This window comes from Cygnus atratus, chromosome 3 (assembly GCF_013377495.2).
Source record: "Cygnus atratus isolate AKBS03 ecotype Queensland, Australia chromosome 3, CAtr_DNAZoo_HiC_assembly, whole genome shotgun sequence".
Classification (NCBI taxonomy): domain Eukaryota; kingdom Metazoa; phylum Chordata; class Aves; order Anseriformes; family Anatidae; genus Cygnus; species Cygnus atratus.
In genome coordinates, this window is record NC_066364.1 from 38804542 (window position 1) to 38821325 (window position 16784).

General features: G+C 37.8%; 1 protein-coding gene across 3 annotated transcripts in view; it reads right to left on the reverse strand.

Moving 5' to 3' along the window:
• Positions 1-16784, reverse strand: part of RNGTT (RNA guanylyltransferase and 5'-phosphatase) — a 185404-nt gene that overhangs the window by 60157 nt on the left and 108463 nt on the right. The window lies entirely within an intron of this gene.

Consider the following 16784-nt stretch of genomic DNA (forward strand, 5'->3'; position numbering starts at 1 on the left):
TTCACTACTTTATTTGCTGCCTCCCTTTAAAACTGCTTAGCACGGTAGCCAAGCCATTGTATATAATGCAAAACTGAGAATGGAAATAAAAATTAGCATACTTCATTATCTCTGGCTAATGGAAAATTTCAAAAAAGAAAATACGACAGCACAGTTTTAATAAATGAGAACTGTGAAAGGACACACACAGAAGACGCATTTAAGATAACCTCAACATTTTTGAGCGATTTTATGAGCGATGTTGTTGTTATTGTTGTTGTTACTGTTGGCTGACACAACGTGAAAAAGCCAGCAGCCACCATACTGCCAGCTCTCAGAAAGGCCCATCAGAAACATGTTCTTTCGTATCAAAGGAATGTAAGTTATATAAAGATTAGAGAACACCATGACACACTGAAACATAAATAAGGGAGCATCTGTTGCTTAAGAGAAAGGGTACACGCTTGTCTGAACCAAAAGTTGCCATACTTATCAGAAAAGAGCAATTTTCTCTTGAATTAGAGTTTTGGTTTATCTCGGTCTCTTATCATCTACTTCAGTGTAAGTAAAATGCCACTTTGTTCATCCTCAGCTAACAGTGACAGCCGAGCCAGCTAAGCCTTTCCTTCCTGGAATATCTTTCATGGCAATGGAGAAAAGTAGAATGAGCATAAACAGGGCAAAAGCAAAAATCAGCTCCTAACACTCTCAGCCACGTTTCTGCTCTGCACAACAAAAGTAACCTACTAAAAACTCTTTTTGGAATCTAAACATGCCTGGCTAGACAGCATCTTCTCATTTTTTGACCATGGCTCCAGATTGTTTGAGACTGATGGCTTCAGGCTCTCTGTTGTTGTTCCCATTCAGGCCATTATAAACATGTTCCTAATGCCAGTACTGGAGCATCCTACCCAACTCACTATTCTAATCACACACAGCTCTGCACTGAATTTCTCCACAACCTTCTCTTTACACCTGAATAAAATTTAAATTATTTATCTTTGTCCTTAGGACAACGTGCGGAAGCTGTTTCTGACACCTCTTCTCTGTGCCTGCTCCCTTTCCATGTCTTTTATTTTATTCTTCCCCCACTATCTTCTAGTTGGTCTCTTGGAAAGCAACTTTCCCTTGTGGTCCCTCACATCTGGAAATCTTGCCAGATCAAATCAAACATCCTTATTCCATTTAAGTCAGGAAAATAGTAAGATATAGTGCGATAATAAAGTTATGTGTTGTTTTTTTTTAATTTCTTCTCTTCCCACCTTATTTCCCCTTTATATGATTTCTGTCCTGTAATATAAACAGCTATTTGAGAAATGCTGGTTGCTCTTATACGTGTCCAAAAATGGGATTTAGAAAGGTTTAAGAAATTTACAAAATAAAAATAAATCTTTCAGTAGACAATAGAAATACTTCTTTAGTTGCCTCCATCCTGCTGTCCTCAGTCAGCCTTCCCTCATTTCTCTGGCTCTTCATTTGCCAGAGATATCTTCAAATCACAAAGATCTCATCTTTGAACTCTTGTAGTAATGAATTATATCTTGCTTCTTAGTTTTTTTGTTCTCATTCCCAGATCTTGTACAATGAATAAATATTTAAATGAATATTTAAAGACTCACGCCATATACATCATATATACTAATCGATATTATATGGATAAGACAACAGAATATACAAGATAAAGAAAAAAGCTCAGTGAAGTATTTAATCTTTTCAGATCATATTTTTATATACGGATGGAATATTTAAATATACTTTAAAGTATTAGCATTCCATTTTAGAGAAAAATTACTATTTAATAGATATATTCGAATGGTTGTGTGCATTGAATATGAGAATTGCGATAAAGGTGAACGATGCCGAAGTCTCTTTGTCAGTCAAATTTTCCTGCAATTTTCTTAAACCTAATATTGAGAGAATACGTAATTAAATTCTATACAGCTTATTGCTAAAGTATGTTCCAGGAATAATGGGATGAAATGTGGTGCTTGTAAAGAAATTATTGCTGCTCTCTCTTGCCTTTTAATTAGGCCAAAACCTATTACTCTTGCTAGGTATTTATTACTTTGTTCAAATAAAAACTACGAGGAACACCTCTGTTTGGGACCAATTTCTCCACAGAGTGAAAATTTAATTTATGAAGCAACTTCTACAGCAGGTACCAAGGAACACGGAGTACAGCTGAGTAGCTGAAGCTGTCAGAACAGATGTTGGTTTTGCTGCATGGAAGATTCATCTTAATGGATGCTCATCTGTCCCTTTAAACATGACCAAGGTCTTCAACCATTGCATAAAAGTGTCATCTGTCAATCACGCCTAAGCCCTAAAATCTTTTATTAAGCCTCTGTGTGGCATAGCTTCCAGGTTATTGACTTGCAATAATCTTCCAAGCAAGATTACTGGGGCATTTACAATGATGGATTTATTAATACATACTCAAGTAATCAATTTCTATTTAAGCCATAGATCATATTTTTGAGACTTTATGAGATGTTAAGACTTGATCCAGTCTAATTGACTCTAGAAAACAATCCCAGCTGGTTTAATATATGGGTACAAACCATCTTTTTACATATCACTCCTTTAAAGAGAAAATAAAGAGAGGCTAACAGACCTCAGGACAGAAAAAATTATCTTTTTTTTTGTATAGAAATACCAGTCTTAACCACAAAGGATACCATATTTTGTGGCCAAAAAGAAAACTTGGACTGCTCTGCATTCAAGATTACCAAGTATTTTCTCCCAGCCATACAGAGGAGGATTTATTTCTGCCTTGAACATAAACCCTGAAAAAGCTTGACATTCCTTTAGGAAATTAATTCTCCTTAATGTTAAAAAAAAATGTACCAACCTCTCAGAGTCATGGCACTGAAATCCTGAAGAAGAGATGCATCTGATCCATCTAACAACCTAAGAACAGCCTCACTAGAGTTCTAGCACCCTGGCTCTGTCAGTGCCCAAAAGCATATGCTTAGGGCAATCATATATGATGTTTTCTACTGTTACTCTCCCAGAGACTACTCATTTTCAAGCTCAAAGCCATCCTGATGTAAATGTGATTCCCAGGTATTTAGTGATTTTCAGCCTTCCCTGCCTGAGCTCATTTAGCTCCCCACTAAGACCTGCAAACCTCTCCCAGCTGTAACAGCCTACAGCACAGCAGCCCACATGCAGCCGAACATATTACAAACTGGAATACCAGTTTAGGCATAATCCTGTTTTTCTGAGTACAAGGGACTCCCCTCCAGCTGTGAGGACTGACCAGGACCCTATCCCTTGACTCCTACTTTTCAACCAATTGTTTATCTGTGCAAGAACTCTTTCTTTCATCTTGCATCTGCTTTAGTTTTTTTCTATAGTTTTGGTTTTTTTTGTTAGAAACACTGACAGAGGCTTTCTGGAGGTCTAGGCAGGGAATTCCACATGACCTTTACTCAAATGACTTTTGATTACCCGGTTGGAGAGGCATAACCTTCCTTTCATAAAGGCACGTAATTTTTCCCAACTATATGATGTTTACCCAGGTATCAACTACTGCAGTCCTTATTATAGTTTTCACTACTCTGTCCAGTTGAGACACCACACTTGTAGGCTCTTCCCCGACCTTCCATGACATCTGTCCCCACCCTCAGGTTTTGTTTTTATGGGTGGGTTTTTTTGGCATTATATTTGCTGTCCTCACATCCTTATGCACCAATGTATACATTCCACATAGGATCTACTACAGGACTTTCTCAACCCCCATTTTTTTTTTCCTCCCAAGACTGACAAGTAATAGCCTCCTAAAAATCGAATGTGAAACCAACTTCAAAACAGACATGAGCAACTATTCCAAGATCACTAATGAAAAGCAATGCTTTGACAGGATATATCTGCATACCTGTAATTTCACTGACTCAAGTTTAATTACAAAATTGATTGGCTGACTTGCTTGAAGGAGAGTTGGGGGGGGGGGGGGGGGGGGGGGATTTGTTCTTTAAGATGGAGTTACCTTTCTTGCCTTTCCCTCTAGAACCAGCACAGTGCGAAACAAGTCTTGGCTAAACATTTTGTTCTATTAAAAAAAAAAAATAAAAATGAAGGAACAATCTCTTCCACACTTCATGTTAGCGGAAGAGATATTGTCTAGAAAACAATGGCAATAAAAATAGCCTTTTGACTATTACACTTGGTCTTGATCACTGTCAATACACTTCCGACTTCACAGTAGATTTGTTAAAATTGAACAGCTAATAAAAGTAACACAGTCTACAGACATTTTTCTGAAACATTTACAAAGGCTTAGATAAGCAATCAGACTTCAAAGTTCACATCAGGAAGAAGTTACATGGTCTCCAGACTTCTACTGTTATATCATAAAAAACAGAAAATCACGGAAATTCACCTTAAAATGAGAATTCATCCAGAGGCCATATTAACAAACCCTGAGGGGGGTGTTCATTTCTGTAATGGGTGAGCCCATATACACAGTACAGCAGTAGCAAGTTCTTGAATTTGAGTACTAAGTGCAAAATCAATTTCTTCAAATACGAGCTGAAGCCAAAGAAGAATTCTGCTTGTTAAGTACATGAAAACTTCACCTTAGATGAATCATTGCATACTACAGACCTGTACTGCCTAAAGTTATTCTACATTCCATTTCCAAAACAGAATGTTAAACAATCTGTCTGAGATCAAACTACTCCCTAGCATTTTAAATATAGCATTTATAGCAATGATATCCTCAACGCTCTCCCCAAATACGCATGTAACATGACTACTTTTAAAACATATCAGGTCACGTAGCATTTCAAATACAAAGATCTTGGTTCAGACCGAAACCTTTCCACCTCATCTAACCACAGGAATTAGAACTCGACATCCAAAAATATACATTAGGAAATCAGAAAATATCTAAAATAGCTTTACAGGACTGGACCAGCTGATTTGCAGTGCCAAGTGCCAATGACTGTGCCTTCAGGATGGCCATTAACCACCTCCCCAGCCCTCAGATTTTAGCAGCCCTGTTACTCACTCAGCATCTACCCAACTTTTTTTCCATCTCTGTTCTACTTTTATTATGATTACAATAAATGCCCCACCTTCCAGGCAGAATGCAGGTGCTCTCCAGCCCCTCTCTCCATCATTCCCTTCTTTTTCACAACTTCCTTTCTAATCGGTGTCAACCACCTCAGTCCCCTACAAAACTAAGCCTGGCCAGTTAGGGCTTGTGGACCTTATCTAGCAGCAGGATAACTGGCAGAATCGAGAGGCTGCTAACCTCAGGTGTGTTCCAGGTTACAAGAGCACTATCAATCACTACTATCTTAATTGAAGAGGATGCAAGCCAGGCACATGATGGGCCAGCAGTAGCATGGCAAATGTGCCCCTATTATGGAGATCTTGAACTTGAGGTACAAGCACAACAACAAGCATGACACTCAGCTGCACATCCAGTACCACAGGATGCAGAATCACCACAGAAGACCGCCCAACAGAAAGCAGAGCCTCCCGCACCCATCTCAGGTTGCTCAACCTGACCAGTTCCTAACCCCAAGCTCTCAGGTGTGTCCACTCAGGCCACACTCAGTAAGGCTTTTTGTTAGTCCCCAGTGAGCCACATCAGCACTCTGGGGCAAACTGACGGGTGTCTGGTCATGCGGAACCCCAGCCCCCTGCTCACCCCAAAAGTATTAGGTCTAGTTGTTCCCTTCCTCCAGAGCTGTCCTTAGAGGAGGCAACTCCTTTCTCCCTCCCTATGAGAAAGGCTGGCCCTCAGAGGATAAAGTTCCCTTATCTCAATTTTTGCTGACGCAGTTCTCGCTAGCTGCAGATGTTCTTCCCACTCAATTTATGTTTTCACCTGAAGCCATGCATCTTCCCAGTGTTCGCACTCAATGCTCAGCAGAAAGCCTGGGCAGTGTGGATGCTAACTGCCCATAACGAGAATAAAGTTTCTCTCCAAGCAGCTGCTTTCCGTTAGCACATGGTAGAGACTTTGCTGCTCAGTATTTCGTAGGAGGAAGAGCGGAGTTAATCTCTGGGACCGCATTCTGGACAGGCAGCGTGGGCTGTGGGGTGTTGTTGACTCACCACGAAGACACCCACCTGGAAGACTGAGTAACTTCAGCCAAAAGTCTGGACAAAACAAATGGATCAGCTCTCCTAATGACTGAAAAGGAAGACATGGTGGGATGACCAGGAGAGGATGACCAGTGCTGCTACTTGTCAGCTGTCGTCTCCCTCAGCACACCTTTCAGACCTAGCCCTGCAAAGGAGCCAGACCACTGCTAAGGTAGAAGTCACGGGCACGCACCAATGCAGGAAGAAGGCTGAAAAAATAAAAAATAGCTAAGAAGGGAGGGGACACAGAAGGTCCAAGAAAGATTTGTTTGAAAACCCATGCTTGCCCAAGAGGTATGGCAAGCTGAGTACCATCAGGGAGCGAGGGCCATTGGGGTAGGAGGGGACGGGGTTAACCAAGAGAGACACTGGGAATCTGCTGAAGTTCATTTAAACCTTCAAATGTCATTTGCTACATTGCCAATGACATCAACATTTAACCACACTGAGTATATAATTAATGAGTCTTGAATATGAAATATGAATATGAATTTGAAATATAGATCTTTCTGTATCTCATAATTTAAGTTACAAAGAAGTTACCTGGCTAGTTCATATTTTAACACCAAGAAAAATATTCTGCCATTACTTATATGATATTCTGGTATTTAGTCACTCTCACTTATCAACATAAAGACACAAAGTCTTTTAAAACATACTAGAATGCTTCAGATTCACAAACAGTAAGACATTTCTTACGTTGTAAAATTTACCCATTTCTGTTACCAATATTTTTCCTGTGTTTTAACCAGATACTTTGCAAACAATTTGGTATTCAATATTATGCTAAAGCTTTCACCTGTAAGGAAAAAGTTAACTATTGCAAACCTGTAACAACAACAAATCTACTCCTCATGCTCACTTAAAACAATGGTTAAATGTTTTCTCTGAAGAGCTCTACATTACTCTTAGGCCTCTTAATATCCATATGGCACCAACTGCCCTAATCAATCTAATAGTTTGCATTCAGTTGTGTAAATATAAAGACTGAACAATTACTAAGTTTTTATTTTCCTGCACTAAATGCCCTGAATCATTTTAAAGAACCAAAAGGATCGATTGTAATCAATCATTTCAGGCTAGACCTGACAGAGAGATGAGCTGAAGAAAGAGAAGTTGCTAATATTGTACGTGAATGAGTCACATCAATGGATCAAGAAACCACAAGATGAAAGACAGCCACTGACTCAATTGCATATTCATAAATTTTTAAGACAGAAAAACATCATCGGGTTCATGGAATCAGCTCTGTTGCACACAGCACAAAGAAACTTGAACAGTAATGTTTATATCAAGCTTGCAATTCCTATTCAAATTACAGCACACCTTTGTGAAAGATACTAAGCAAAGAAACAACATAGACTTAGGGTGGTTACCATGATCACTTATTACACTTAAGATTAAAAATGTATGCTTATTTCTACACAAAATGCCTATGAATCTTGTAATGCCTTAGTTTAGGCTGAAGCCCAGTTCTTCACAAAATTATATCCTTTTGATAAGATAAAATGTTTAGTCACTGCACAGGTAATTTTCCATTTGGCTAATATATACATGAATCTTAACTGCACAATTCTGCCAAAAAGTCTCCAAAGATTAGACAACAGAATTGATTCTACTATTCCAGTGTTATTTTCACTGCTTAAGTATACAGACATATTAAAAAAAAAATCATGTTTTCTATTCTTTTACATTATGCATTTAATGCATTTTATGCATTAAAATACATTGATAACTACCTGAAATAATTCTTTTCAGAGTGACGCCTTCAGCTGTGACTTAATACATTTCCTCCTAGATACACACTCTACTTTTGGCTGTATATCTTTTTGCTAATCTGGTCACCAAAACAGAAGGGAGAAAAAAACACACACAAAGAAATACAATAAAATCTACATGAGGAAATAAGTTATTGTAGTTAATCTGTGACTCTTAGCCTCTGAAAGTATTTTGTCTTCTGTCCCTTCTACCCTCCCATTTCAGTTCCAACCTATTTATTTCTCAGTGTCCATACAGACAACTTACATCCTTATGTTCCTCATAGTCCATCACTGTAATACCCCATTCTTCCCCATGTATTCTACTTACTTTCCCCTGTTAAAAAAAAAAAAAAAAAAAAAAAAAACTAGGCAAAAGGCACCAGAAGTGCCTTGGTTATTGATGGGTAAACATGAGTAATGCTTGCTCTTGCTGCATATTGAGCAGATAGATCACTCAGAATTGGAAGAAAGAGATACACTAAGTCTGATCACAAGCCCACAACTGCCTGGTGGAGAAGGAGAAAGGTCAGCATTTCTTAATTACGTCTAAGGCAAACAGATTATATTAGAAAATCGCTTCAAAAATACCGGACTCATCCCTAATTCGTATCTTTGGAGGTGAAGGCAAATTACATCATGTGCTATGGCATATATGGTGTTTGGTGGTGATCACTGGCAAATAGTGAATCAACTACAAAATTTAGCCAATGTACCACAGGGACAGCTACACTGCATGTCGACAATCCAGGAGACAAAGTAGAGGAAGGCCCAAGAGCAAAAGCCTTCAGTTTCAAGACAGGGTGCTTCATTACAAAGATGGATGTACAGAAAAAGTGATAAAATTAATGCATTGACCTGGTGGGGACAATGGAAAAACACCAGCACAATGCTATCTACTAAGACAAATATTATCAGTCAGTAAGAGAAAAATACTATTGTTTACTTAAACATTAAGTCATCCTATTTGGTTGCCTGTTTGGTTGTTATTTAAAATATATCAGAGCTGGCCAAACTGATTATCTATTGTATTCCAAAATCTTTACAGAGGTGAACATTTGCAAATACATTCCACGTACCTCTGAATCAGACGGGTCCCGGGGAACACTGGACACACTAGTTTTCACCTGGCTCCATTCTTCACGTAGGTAGAAATAACCATCCCTGTCCCTGTCATTATTGTTGCCCTGAACCACTCACACCCCACATCCCCTTCCTGGGACAACCACTGCACAGCTCATGAGTGCCACTTCACCACCCCGTTGGGTATGCACCCTAAACCTCTACACCAGGTTCAGAAAGCAACAGCTGACACCCAGAAGAAAACCAGGCTCATTAAAATTAGGTTATACACACTGTTCTGTACCTTAGAAAATCTTATTTAGGCTTATAAGAGTTAATGGGACTAATGTGAGCTAACTGTGATTGTTAAGAATGAGAACTTTTAAAATTATTTCCAAAGACAAACTTAATTGTGACTACTTCTCACAGAAAGCATGTTTACCAAGGATAGTTGGAGAAATTCCGTTGTATTAACAAAATGTTTGATACCTGAGAATCCAGTTAAGACAACTTACTTAGATTTCTAGAATGCCTTTTATAAAAAAAGAAGCTCACAAGGGACCATGCAGGAAAAAGTACGTATATGCAAGTCTTTCAAGCCTACGAAACTGTACCACGCAGTTGCCATTGATCTGAAAGTTTTAAGTGCTCATTATCTCTGAAGGTTGAGAAACACACTTTGTTGTGCAAAATACGCATTTAGCAGTGCCACAAGGTGATTATAGTAAGAGGGCAGTAAAATAAGATGCTGAAGCTGAGGTATAAACGAAATTGGTTGATCAAGTCTGGAGAGTTTGAAGAATTCAGAGTCACCTCAGAAATTTCTATCAATGGATGCAGTAGATGATACTCATTGTTTTCAAACGTGAAGGAAAGATTTGCTGCATTTAACTTGACTGCATATATTCAGCTAAAATAAGGTGCTTCAATGAAATCTCTTCAGTAGTACTCACTGTTCTCAAAGATGATTAGGATTCCTTTATTAGTTAGAAAAATCAGATGTACCCAGTGTTGTTTTCGTTCATGCAGATGTGACTTCTGTATAATCTCTTGAAATTTTGGAGCAGGCAGTTCTGTTTGTTTTTTATTATTATTTTTTGTTTGTTTTGGTTTGGGGTTTTTTTTTTTTTTTTTGTGACTTCCCCTTCTCCCCCCATAAATATGATTCAATTGTCCCTATATTTGTAAATGAAATGCACAAAGCCATGATTTGTAAGTACTCTTACGAGTGATCAGGTGGGGTAAAACTCATGGGCAAACACCAGTATTTTGCAAACACCTGTCATTTTGTGAAAGGCATTTTCAGAGCTGAGACAAAACAGGAGAAACTAAACACTGAATGGAAAACATGTGGACACACAATATGGCTACAAAATTTATACCACTAAAAAAATGATCCAAACACTTTCCAACTTCAGGCAAACACTTTATAAACCTTGCACCAAGCCCTTCACCCAGCACAACTTGTGTCTAAGCATGGACAGATGGCCATGAGGCTTTATGTAAAGAAGATAACAAAAGCAAATTGTTCCCCTTCAAAGACAACAAAAACAAACAAAAAGAAAATAATAAAAGCTGCTTTTACTGCTTAATGTTCTGAATTACTGATTTAAAACACCTGAACAAAGAGCTGCAGTCCTCACTAAACTTCAGCTTTTTGCCTGGTTTGGTAATTCGATCAGGATGTAGAGACAGGCTGATGCTCCATAAATATTTGATCAGCTTTAATATAAGGTTGTTAATGAATTTCAAACATTTTACACTGTACTGTTGTCACATATTAGAAAGCAAATATGTAGACAATAACTTCTGAAGCTCATAAAAAGAAGATGGAAAAAGACAGCTTCCTTGCCTGAGCTCAAATCATTTAATGTCCAGAACTAAGCCAAAACAATGCCAGAGACAACTCTTGACAACAAAGTTTTAAATAAGTCATTACTTGATGGGGTACAATGCTGCTTTAACTCCATGTAGTCAAGCAGATTTGTGTAGTTTCTTCCACTCCTCCACTTTAAAAAGCAAAATAAAGAAAACAAAATTAACCTGTGTCCTAAGGCATGCTATCTTTGGTGTACTCCAGAAAAATTTCCTTTAGAAAGCTAGTACCGTTCCTACTTAGTGTTTTTCTTCTTCATACACAAGCACAGGTAAGTCAGAAGCAGCTGTTTTTATTGTGAAAATGTTACTGTATCACAATTTGTCTCCTATGAAAATATGACTTGAAGCTATGTGAAGTAGAAAGAAAATGGTTATAATCAAAATGGCCTCTGAAATATTAAGCTTAACTGTCAGAGCATACTGAAAAGCAAAACATGCTACTAATGTGCACTCATTTAAATAGCGTTAGATTATGTTTCACGCTAAGGATTTTAGCATATGAATGCAAATAACGTTTAGAAAGTTAACCTGTATGCAGAAATTATTCTGTTAATATTTTAATAGATATTTTTCAATTGCTTTTTCCAAAGGTGCCTCGGAATTTCAAGTTAATGCAATATTTATATTGGACATTTTGGTAATTATTAGGCTAGATGTCCCCTACTCTTGCACTTTAATTTAGCTTTGCACCTCCAGCTTCATTAAACATCTTGTTTCGTAACTACACTAATAGCTTTTCTTAATATTCCATTAAGCAAGGAGAAAAATGTGATGAAATTTTCTTCGTAACTAACTCCATTTACATATTAATCCTTTTAATATTTGATAAATTCAGTTCAGTTCACAGCCAAAAATCCATGTTTACAGCAATCAGAATACAGCAGTCACGAAATTACTCATTGCTCTTTTTTTTTTTTCCTCCAGCACATCACTGCAGCAGAAACCTATTCTCATATACTTCTGTTTGTAGTCATCCTTTCATTTAATATTATGAACTGGAACTAGATACTCCAACACTTGATCTGAAGCAGAATAGAAAAAATAAATGGCTTCAAGTTGTTGGCTAACATATGTGACCCCTAAGGGACTAAATTGTGTCTGCTGTCAATTTTAAATTCTACTTTTGAACACAGAGAAATTAAAGCAACTGCTAAAAAGCTACATTCTCCTATCTTTGTGAACACAGACATGTCCTGACTATACAACTGTATTTCTCTTGGTAAAAGGAACTGGTGATTTTCCAGGCTGTTGCCATTTTATACTCCTATTAATTATTTTCTAATTTTCTTAATCTTCACCATCTAGGATTTATTTCCTTAAAATGTGTGCTGTGTTAAGTCTTCAGGAAAAGTTAACAAAATGACACAAACAACAAAGATGCTTCACACTGTCTTCTCTTGCTTTCTTTATTGCATGCTGCTTGTTTCACTTTGCGTCACTTGAACTGGGGTGACATCAATATGTAGCCACAGCACAAACTGTTACCAGCATGCCACTGTGACTACAAGATACTACTGTATTTACTTCTCCAGATGAAATTTTCTTGTAAACTAAGCTTCATAAATCACCAACAGCCTTAAGCTGAAATTAATATAATGGAAAAAGATCAAACCGACATAATTTTATCCCTCAGCAATACATTTTTAGTATTTTTCCCCTCTAAAAATACAGAAAAACACAACTGAGAGATAAGAAGCTAAATCATTTGGAACGACTGTCCAGAAAGACTGGTGAAGGATAGGCTAAGTCCACCTTTTGTCCCCAAACCACCTTTTCTTCCTGAAAACTTCAGCACGATCATTGCTAAAAATGACAATAGTTAGTTTGGCACTAAAATTACGGATACTTTTACCTTTATTTATTTTTTGAACAGGTCTTAATCGGTAAAATTTGATCTAGCTTAGGTAATACAGAGACAGTAGAGTTCTAGGTGTGTACTGAAGCAGCTCCCCAGTAAGCCCCCATTTCCCATATTTCTCCCAAGGTATCCAAACCTTTCCACATGCTTTCAAACCTAATTTCGAAGGACAGGACTCCATGCCGTTTGTCCGTCTTCACTGAATACGATGAGTATTTAGCCATCTCCTGTTCAAGAACTGGGTCATAATTTGCGTTCTATATTTTCATGCTCAGTTACTCTTCAAGTCAATGTATTACCACGTATCTGAAAGACAACTGTTTCTTAAATAACAACACTTGATATCACTAATGCTGCTTATTTTTGCTATTCTTTCAGGCCTAATGAGGTATTAATGTGCTTAAGAGAAATGCAATGTTTCAACTGATATGGCACAGCTTGGACTGTGAAAGGCAGGAGCAATTTTAATTCTGTTTTATTTATTAACCGATTTGCATTATTTTCAATCTGTACTACTTGAAACCTAGAAAACAACATAGAAAACCTTTGGTCAACTGTATTCCTAGATAGCACATGACAAGGCTCAGCTGATGCCTTCTGTGCGTACAAATAATTTTTTAAACTATTGTATAGTTGATAACTCTTCAAAAATTTAAACATTAATATTCCCTTTCCATTTTGTGTTTAATGAGACTCTACCCAGTTCATCTGCTAAGGACTGTTTGTAACATTACACGGATAGACAAGTTGATGACCAAAGATGAAGAGAAGTCTGAAGAAAACTGTTGGGACAAGCAAGATAATACAGAAGCATTCCTGGCCCCACTCCTTCACTTTCTTTTTAGTTCCTAAAGCAATGTTTATTCTTCTTCTCCTCTCCTCCAGTGAAACAACGAATCTCTGAGGGAGTTTTAGGGAGATCTTCCTTCCTCATTTCACAATTTTATTGTGGAAAAAACTAACAAACTAACAAAAAAACTCTTCACTTGAATAAAGCCAGTGATGTTGGAGAAAAATTAATTTTAATTCTGTGAAATGGTTACGTGCAGTTTTGTCTTCACATCAGTCATAAAACAGTAAGGTTTTATGAATCTTACTGTTTACATCCTTTCATGTGGTTAGAGCTTCATACGTATCAGCCTAAAACTTCTCTCATTTCTCAAAGCCTGGTGGTCCCAATCTCTCTTCACCTTCTGTCCTTTCATTCTCACTACGTCTGTCCTAACTCAAGCTTAAATGTAGTCACTTGAATTTACACCAGACAGAGAGGGAAGTCAGTCTCTCAGAGGACAGAGGAACTTATTTCTTTGTGGATGGTTAGTTTGCGATCAAAGGCTCCCAGAAACCTCACTAAAGTTAGATTGGATCAGCAGGAAGTATTCACCGCTTGATGCCTTACAACAAAAGCATCCTTCTTGTAACAAAAGAAGCTCCATGAAATAAGAACCAGTGCTCCTGGCTGACTCACTGTGATAACCTGATTTGTAAGTTGGATAATTTATGGGTATTAGAGACCACATTTGTAGCAGCTACGACCTGTAAATTTAAGGCTTCATCAGAACATCGGTTGTGTTGACATTTTTCTCAGGCCACAATAAGAATCGGTATACCAGGAATAGCATTGCCACAAATCACCTTAGAGCTCATGAAGATTAATGAAAACTACCAACACTAAATAGAAGGATGCAAAAATATATTCCTTCTTCAGGAACGTCAATCTTCGAAAAGAAGAAACAAGCCTTACATCAAGAGGCAGGCAGTGAGCTAATCTGAACATAAGGAGAAACGTACAAGTACAAACTAAGAAATCGCAGCATGCTGGTCTCAGACGTAGTCTAATTTCTCTTTTTAATTCCAGAGCTAAAAAGCCCCTAGAGCTGAACAGATCTGCATGAAAGATGATACACAGAATTGCCAGCAGGATTTTTTGTACATGTTGCCAAATGTATGTTACACAAAATTGTCATTAAGGGCTAGCTTATTACATTTTAGAGGGCTACAAATCTCCTTGAATTAAATATTTATGAGTCTTTCTTAGAATACTGAATCTTGCAGTATTTTGAAAGAAACAACAGAAAGTGGCCTTTTGAACTACGTATTCAAATACATAAATGATCAACTGATGAATTTTAATTATATTAAATTCATCGTTATGTATGTAGATTAAAATAGCAAAAAACATACTTTGCATCCTTAGTTTCACAAGGAAAGATTCGTACAAATTTTCTCAAGATCAAGAAAGTAAATCCAACCCGTGGAACTCAGCATGCGCTTCGCAGTCCTTCGGCTTTGCTAGCAGCAAGCTGATATGCTTGGAGTTGAAAAACAAAGCAAAAAAAAAAGCGTTCCCTGAAAAAAACAGCATGTAATTTTTCTTTCAAGTGTTCTGCCACAAGACTACTACAATTAAAAGCTGCGTTTTGAGGAGAGTAATTTGGATAATGAGGAGCGAAAAGTCCTCTTGTAGGGGGAAGAAACAGCATGCTGAAGGAGAAAATGGCAGAGACCTGCCTGCTCTTGGTAAGAAATTAATCCTTGCAGTTTTGGCTTAGGAACAAGCAAGTCAGTGGCACTGGTCAAGCGCCAAGAATCGCATAGGATAGCTATTTCCTGAGCATTACAAGTAAAGGGAGAAGAAGTTTAGGTTGTATTAAACGAAGCCACTCTGAGAACTTCGGTTACTCCAAAGGTTAGTTACTGTCCTTCTTAGAGAGCGAAATTCTCATGTTAAAAGCAGTGGTTCTCAAAACAGTTGTTAATCTTGCCTTGTGAACAGTCTGAATACACAACCAATAGTTGTATTTTCACAACTACAACAGCAGAACAGTTTCCAATGGTTCCCAATCTCGGTCACTTTTTCCCCTTTTATTTCTCTTAAATGTTTCCTCTCCTTTAATTGTACCAAGAGTTAAACCATTCATCCAGCTATGCCCTGAGCAGGCAAGCAGCTGAAGGTACACAGAATTAGAGGAGAGGGTACATGACAATTATGCTTAACAAACCCAAATGGTAACAAGGTTAGCAGTTTTAAACCTGCTACAAGTAGTGATGGGGGAACAAAAAGAGTGATAATGTATTTTAAAGACAAAATTCTGTTTCTTAAGCAAGAGAACTATCTTCATGGGGCCAATTCGCTTACATCCATCAAGTGAGCATTGAAATGTTCAATGAACAGTCACTGGACAGTTCTGGGAGAAGCAGACACACCTGAGACACTTTACAAGCAGCTTTCTTCATATCTGATATCCTTCTAAGAGGTTTTTCCACTTACTCATTTTCCCCTGCATCCTTTTTGCTACTGTGATAGAAAGACAGAGCCCTTCAGAATCTCTGGAACATCGAGCTGAGTAGCTCTGTCACAACTGAGAATGGTGTAGAAAAAATAAAAAAAATCACTAAATCAAGCAGGAATCTGTGACAATGTTTGGAACATGTTTTACAAATCCCCTGTCACCCCCAAGATCAAGCGAGTTTATCATTAAGGAGTACCTGTCACCAACATCTTTCCAATGCAAACGCTACCAAAATACAAAGAGATAGTAACGAGCATGCTGGTGTGAGCTCTGAGCCAATAAACCCCACTTCTGTGAAAGAGCATCACATTTGCAAAACAACTTCAATAGCATCCTTCAGAAGTGTTCTAATAGACTGAGAGAGGAAAGGTACAGAGATGGCAGCAGAGCGAACAAATCTACCTGCCACCAGCCCAGCAGGTATTCCAAAAAGGATTAGAGGCTCACGTTGAGCTACACCTCTGTTGACACCAGGAACAGTAAGTTCCTGCTCATTTTATGAGCTGTCTCACCAGAAAACTTTCTGCTGTGTATAAGTGTACACTCTCCTCCTCAACAGAAGGAGGACATGACTTTCATAGACCAAAGCGTTCAAAAAGTTTTTTTCTTTAAATGGAATAATTTTGAATTCTGAGTGAAGAACCTGAATCTTATAATTAGCAGACTGTTTGTCAGTGGTTGTGGTTTTGACAAAAAGGTCTACGATCTCCATTGAAGTGGAAACCAAAGACATCTTAGCCTAAAAAATAAACAAAACACTATTACAAGGATTGTGATAAAAGCTGAGAGAGGGTATTAGGTGAAATACCATCCCTCATTTACCAAAATACTAATATAGGCGGAGCAAAGTTTTAG